Here is a 6,469-nt window from a genome sequence, read left to right as displayed (position 1 = left end):
TACACTGCTGAAGCACAGAATTGACAAATAACCAATCAATGTGGTATTACCCAACATAGGTAATAGCTTCCAAGTCTGTGGAGAGGAGCTAATTTTATAAGGGGTCAATTATTAGTGAGTATTTTTATTCTTCCAAGATAGCCTGCTTTCAAGTAATTCTATGATAAACACCAATTATATATTCATCCCTTTATAAAAATGAATTTATGTCCTAATGATTTCTTTTCCCATTTTAGTAACAGTAGTATTATTCACTAAATACAGGTCAATCTCATTATAGCAAAACTCTGATTTTCCATCTCCCCAGTAATCAAAATCTTCAACAAACTAGTGTTTACTTTCTGAAGTTTGTATTTAGAAGAAAGAGGCAAGAAAATAACCTCATGTAATTAGTCTGAAAATCCAAATTTTAGGTATGGACCAAGGTTGGTACAATTTCAGACCAAGCCCCTATGTATTCTTTATTTTTTTAATGGTTTATTTATTTATTTTTGAGGGGGTGGGGGGGCGCCAGCGACCGGGCCACACGCACACACGACCCCGAGGCCCCACACGTGGGGGAGGGGCAGAGGGAGGGAGGAAGACAGAGAACCCCAATCAGGCTTCAGGCTCCAGGCCTAGCACAAAGCCCAAAGCAGGCATCAAACTCATAAGCCATGAGATAGTGACCTGAGCCAAAGTCAGATGCCTAACCAACTGAGCCACCCAGGCACCCCAGTATTATTTAATTATAGGAATTGAGGCTCAGAATGTTGTTTAATTGCATGTGGTAAAGTACATGTCATTATAGAAATATTTTAATCTTTAATTTTATTTATTTATTTATTTATTTATTTATTTATTTATTTATTTTTGAATTTAAATCCAAGTTAGTTAACATATGGTATAATAATGATTTCAGGAATAGAATTTAGTGATTCATCACTTACATGTAACACCCAATGCTTATCCTAACGTGTATCCTCCTCAATGCCCCTTGCCCGTTTAGCCCATTCTCCAACTCAACATCCCTCCAGCAACCCTCAGCTTGTTTTCTGTATTTAAGAATATCTTATGGTTTGTCTCCCTCTCTGTTTTTTATATTATTTTTGCTTCCCTTTCCTTATGTTCATCCGTTTTGTATCTCAAATTCCACATGAGTGAAATCATATGATATTTGTCTTTCTCTGACTTATTTTGCTTAGCATACCACACTCTACTTCCATCCATGTTGTTGCAAATAGCAAGATTTCATTCTTTTTGATCACCAAGTAATATTCCATCACACACACACATACACACACACACACTCACATCCCTATACACGACATCTTCTTCATCCATTCATTAGTCAATGGACATTTGGACTCTCCCTACTTTGGCTATTGTCGATAGTGCTGCTATCAACATTGGATCATCACTCCTGTATCCTTTGGATCATCACTCCTGTATCCTCTTAATAAATACCTAGTAGTGCAATTGCTGGGACATAGGGTAGTTCTATTTTTAATTTTTTGAGGAGTCTTCATACTGTTTTCCAGAATGTCTTCACCAGTCTGCAGTCTTACCAGCAGTGCAAAAGGGCTCCCCTTTCTCCATAATCTCACCAACATCTGCTGTTGTCTGAGTTGTTACTTTTAGCCATTCTGACAAGTGTGAGGTGGTATCTCATTGTGGTTTTGATTTATATTTCCCTGATGATGAGTAATGTTGAGCATTTTTTCATGTGTCTGTTAGGCATGTGGATGTCTTCTTTGGAAAAGTGTCTATTCACATCTATTGACCACAGGATTGCTTGTTTTTTGAGTGTTGAGTTTGATAAGCCCTTTATATTTTTGGATACTAACCCTTTATCTGATATGTCATTTGCAAATATCTTCTCCCATTTTTTCAGTTGCATTTTAGTTTTGCTGATTGTTTCCTTTGCCATGCAGAAGCTTTTCATCTTAATGAGGTCCCAATAGGTCATGTTTGCTTTTGTTTCCCTTGCCTCCAGAGATATGTCAAGTAAGAAGTTGTTGAATCCAAGGTCAAAGAGGTTGTTGCCTGTTTTCTTCTCTGGGGTTTTGATGGCTTTCTGCTTACATTTATCTTTCATCCATTTTGAGTTTATTTTGTGTATGGTATAAGAAAGTGGTCCAGGTTCATTCTTCTACATGTCGCTGTCCAGTTTCCCCAACACCATTTGCTGAAAAGACTGTCTTTTTCCAATGGATATTCTTTCCTACTTTGTCAAAGATGAGTTGGCCATATGTTTGTGGGTCCATTTCTGGTTCTCCATTCTGTTCCATTCATCTATGTGTTTGATTTTGTGCCAGTACCATACTGTCTTGGTGATTACAGCTTTGAAATAGAGCTTAAACTTTGGAATTGTGGTACCTCCAGCATCACAATTGGTTTTCTTTTTCAGGATTGCTTTAGCTACTTGGAGTCTTTTCTGGTTTCATACAAGCTTTAGGATTGCTTGCTCTAGCTCTGTGAAGAATGCTGGTGTTATTTTGGTAGGGATTACACTGAATATGTAGATTGCTTTGGGTAGTATTGACATTTTAAAAATATTTGCTCTTCCAATCCATGAGCATGGAATGTTTTTTCCTTTTTGTGTGTGTGTATCTTCTTCAATTTCTTCCATAAGCTTTCTATTGTTTTCAGTGTATAGATTTTTCACAGCTTTGGTTAGCTTTATTCCTAGGTATTTTATGATTTTTGGTGCAATTGTAAATGGGATCAATTCCTTGATTTCTCTTTCTGCTGCTTCATTATTGGTGTATAGAAATGCAGCTGAGTTCTGTACAGTCATTTTGTATCCTGTGGCTTTGCTGAATTCATGAATCAGTTCTAACAGTTTTTTTGGTATCTCTTGTGTGTTCCACATAGAGTTGTCTACTAAGAATGTTGTCTACTAAGAATAAAAGTTTGACTTCCTCCCTGCTGATTTGTATGCTTTTTGTTTCTTTGTTTTGTCTGATTGCTAGGACTTGGAAAATTCTCACTCTGCATTATAAAAATGACAGCCAGATATCAACTGTTACAGAAATGAAATAAGATGGAAAATTGTAACAAACTGTTTAAACTAATGTCTTAAAGAGGCTTCCTTCATTGCCAGAGATCTTGAATAGCCCCTTGGTCAGTCATCCAGAAGCAATTCTTCACATAACTGATGAACTTGACTTCTACTTTAGGAAGAGAATCACCTTTTTTCACACTTGGTTGCATTTTTGCTTTGATGTCTTCTACATAACTAGGTCCTTTTGGTGTTTTGGGAGTCTTTTCCTGTTTTTTGAAAGATGCTTGACCTTTTGATCTTGGTGTTGGTGGTTTTGAGTATTTTCCATTCTGGTCTGATTTTTGTGCATTTTTGGCTGGAGTATCTCATATAGATTTCTTTACTGGAGGCTTTTCTTCAGCTTCTTTATCATCAAAGTCATCATCATCATCATCATCATCATCATCATCTCCACTGGCACCAAATTTTACTTTTTTCTGTGGAATGTTACTACCACATCCAGAGACAGAAGGCTTTCCACATATACTAAGGAGTTTTACATCCTCTTCCTTTTGGTCTTCTGACTCTGCATCTTTCTCCACAGCTATGAAGCACTGTCCACTAATATGCACAGGCCCTGAACCACATTTCAATCATGAGACCACAGGTGGTGTTATTTTAAAGCCCGCAAGGGAAACCGTTAGCTGTAAAGACATTTCAAAGTTGCCAATGTGACTTTAATTGGACTGCCTTCATAACTCATTGCTTCTGCTTCAACAATGTGCAATTTATCCTTTGCACCAGCCCCTAAACTAATTGTTCTTAAAGATAACTAGTGCTTGTTTTCATCATTATCTACCTTAAAGTGATAATCTTTGTCAGCCTTTAATTCACAACCAAAAAGATAGTTCTGGAGCCTTAGGGGGCTCATGTCTGTGTCCACTGAATCTTCCATGGGGTGGTGGCACGCACTTAGGTGGGAGAGAAGGCGGATGGAGAGAAATGACTACTGTAACACAAAAGAGCCATGCAGGCTAGAAATATTTTCAAAGTAAAATGTAGATTTACAAATTAAAGTCTGTGATACATTAAAGGGCAAAAATTGTAGGACCATTTGCAATGAAATGGTCCAAACAGATGAAATAAAAACTGCCACACTCCTTTGATCAGAATCACCCACACGAGATTCCTTTTTAAAGCTGAAACAATTAAAAAACGGGTAGCAAAAAGTCTGTGCATCTAGTTATAAAAGGACCAGGGGCAAGAATGCAGCTCACTGCTGGTACACTTTCTGAATTAAAAGTTAAAATAGAAGATACTTTATAATTAAATAATTTGTCTAGAACAAGTAGAAAAGTTCATCCAAAGGTCAAACACCCAAGAATTGCCAGCTCTAATGTGACATGTGAACTTTATCAAATAGGGACTTGGCCTTCAGACAAGACAAGCAGCAGCAGCTGAATTACCCCCAGCACAGTCAGGATAGAGCATTTTCTCCACCTTGGCACTATTGACGGATAGGGTAGACGACTCCCATTGTGGGCTGTCCTAGGGTTTTACAACATCCCTGGTCTCTAGGCACTAGATGCCAGTAACACAATCCCCACAACCACCCTCAAAATTGTGACAACCAAGATGTGTCCAGACACAACCAAATGTCTCCGGGGGGACAAAACTGCCCCCCACCCCGGAAAATGGCTGGACTGTGGCTCTTTCTTATGGGCAGTAGTCCCTTTCACAGTGGCTCCTGTAAGGGCTCCTGTATTGTATTTCAGTAGAGAATGTCTTAAGTTTCAATCATTCTACGATGTTTATGTTTCGACCACTCTGAAGAACTTTGATCATTTTCCACCACTTGTACTATTATTTACTAATACTCCTGGAAGCTATTTTTTTTCCTTTGCACATATGTAGAACCATTCTAGATGCTTATTAAGAGAGCAGTTGATTCACAACATACAGTAGATAACTCTGTACATTGGAGCTTGATTCTTCCAGGAATCCAGGTTGAGAAAGGTTACATCTAATCTGAAACCTGGAAACCACCTGAGACAGCTCCATCTCCTTCACTCCGCTATGTAGTTTTCCTCTTAACCCTAGTTTTCACCCTGACATCACATGGGAGGAGACTCCCATGTAGATGTGCTGAGTAACATTCTGTCTACCTCTTACTTGCCTCACAGGAACCCCTTTCCTATCTTATTACCCCTTCTTCTAATTGAATGATTGATCGCCTGAGATATAACTGGCATATAACACTGCATCAGTTTAGGGTACATACCTTAAAGCTATTTTGAATGGAAATAAAGTTATAATAAGTGGACATGCACTTATTTTAAGAGGAAATATGTATTCTCTTCCCATAAATGAAGTGCAGCAGTAACTAGAAAGCAATTAAAAACACACTAAAAGGGGGCGCCTGGGTGGCTCAGTCAGTTGAGTGCCCGGCTTCAGCTCAGGTCATGATTTCATGGTTTGTGAGTTCGAGCCCCGCATTGGGGCTGTTTTGGATTCTATGTCTCCCTCTATCTCTGCTTACCCCGCCCCCCGCCTCGTGCTCTGTCTCTCTCTCTCTCTCTCAAAACTAAATAAATATTTAAAAAGTTAAAAAAAAACCATACACTAAAAGCAAAAACAGTTATGAAGTTCTAGCTAGGTGGTATTGGCTACAGAAATCTCATCAGAGTCTGAGGTCTGCTCTCCGGGAGACTAAAAAGTGTTAGTAGAGGGAAGGAGAGCCTGTATGGCTCAGTCGGTTAAGTATCCCACTCTTGATTTCAGCTCAGGTCATGATCTCACGGTTTGTGTGTTTGAACCCCACATCGGTTTCTGCGCTGACAATATGGAGCCTGCTTAGGTTTCTCTCTCCCCCTCCCCCACTCCCAAGCTCTCTTTCTCTCTCTCTCTCTCTCTCAAACTAAATAAATAAGCTTAAAAAAAAAAACTTACACATAAAAAAAGTGTTAGAGGAGTTAAAGACATGCCAACAGCATGCTGAGAGATTCTCTTTATGGTATAAAAAAGGTCGACAAGTCACTTTTTTCACAAACTTAATTAATGTCGTTTACAACTAAAATTATCTTCAAACAACCAGGGCAGTATTATCCCACACTATGGGAAATTATCAATGGATTTATCTGGTCTGTGTGGCAAGAGTCAGGTGCCTTGCAAAGGAGACTAACTATGGTAATTCCCCCTCGTAAATCTGTCACTTAAGGATTACATGAGGTAAGTGATGTAAAGTAATCAGCATGCTTGGAACGCTGTTGGCACACAATCCTTTTGAAAACTTTTTTTTTCTCATTTTATTTATTTAATTTTTTTTGAAGTGTTTATTTGTGTGTGTGTGAGAGAGAGAGAGAGAGAGAGAGAGAGTGAGCGAGCAGGGAAGGGACAGAGAGAGAGGGATACAGAGAATCTGAAGCAGGGTCCAGACTCTAAACTGTCGGCACAGAGCCCGAAGTGGGGCTTGAACTCATGAGATTATGACCTGAGCTGAAGTCA

At 38.9% G+C, this 6,469-nt stretch overlaps 1 pseudogene; it reads right to left on the bottom strand.

The window, feature by feature from the left end:
• Positions 1 to 2,953: 2,953 nt before the first annotated feature.
• Positions 2,954 to 3,972, bottom strand: LOC121041392 (nucleophosmin-like; annotated as a pseudogene).
• Between the last annotated feature and the right edge of the window lie 2,497 nt (positions 3,973 to 6,469).

The sequence above is a fragment of the Herpailurus yagouaroundi genome, unplaced genomic scaffold (assembly GCF_014898765.1).
Source record: "Herpailurus yagouaroundi ecotype Mexico unplaced genomic scaffold, PumYag 183, whole genome shotgun sequence".
Lineage (NCBI taxonomy): Eukaryota > Metazoa > Chordata > Mammalia > Carnivora > Felidae > Herpailurus > Herpailurus yagouaroundi.
The sequence above is the reverse complement of the archived record's forward strand: the minus strand, read 5'-3'. Positions and strand labels throughout refer to the sequence as shown.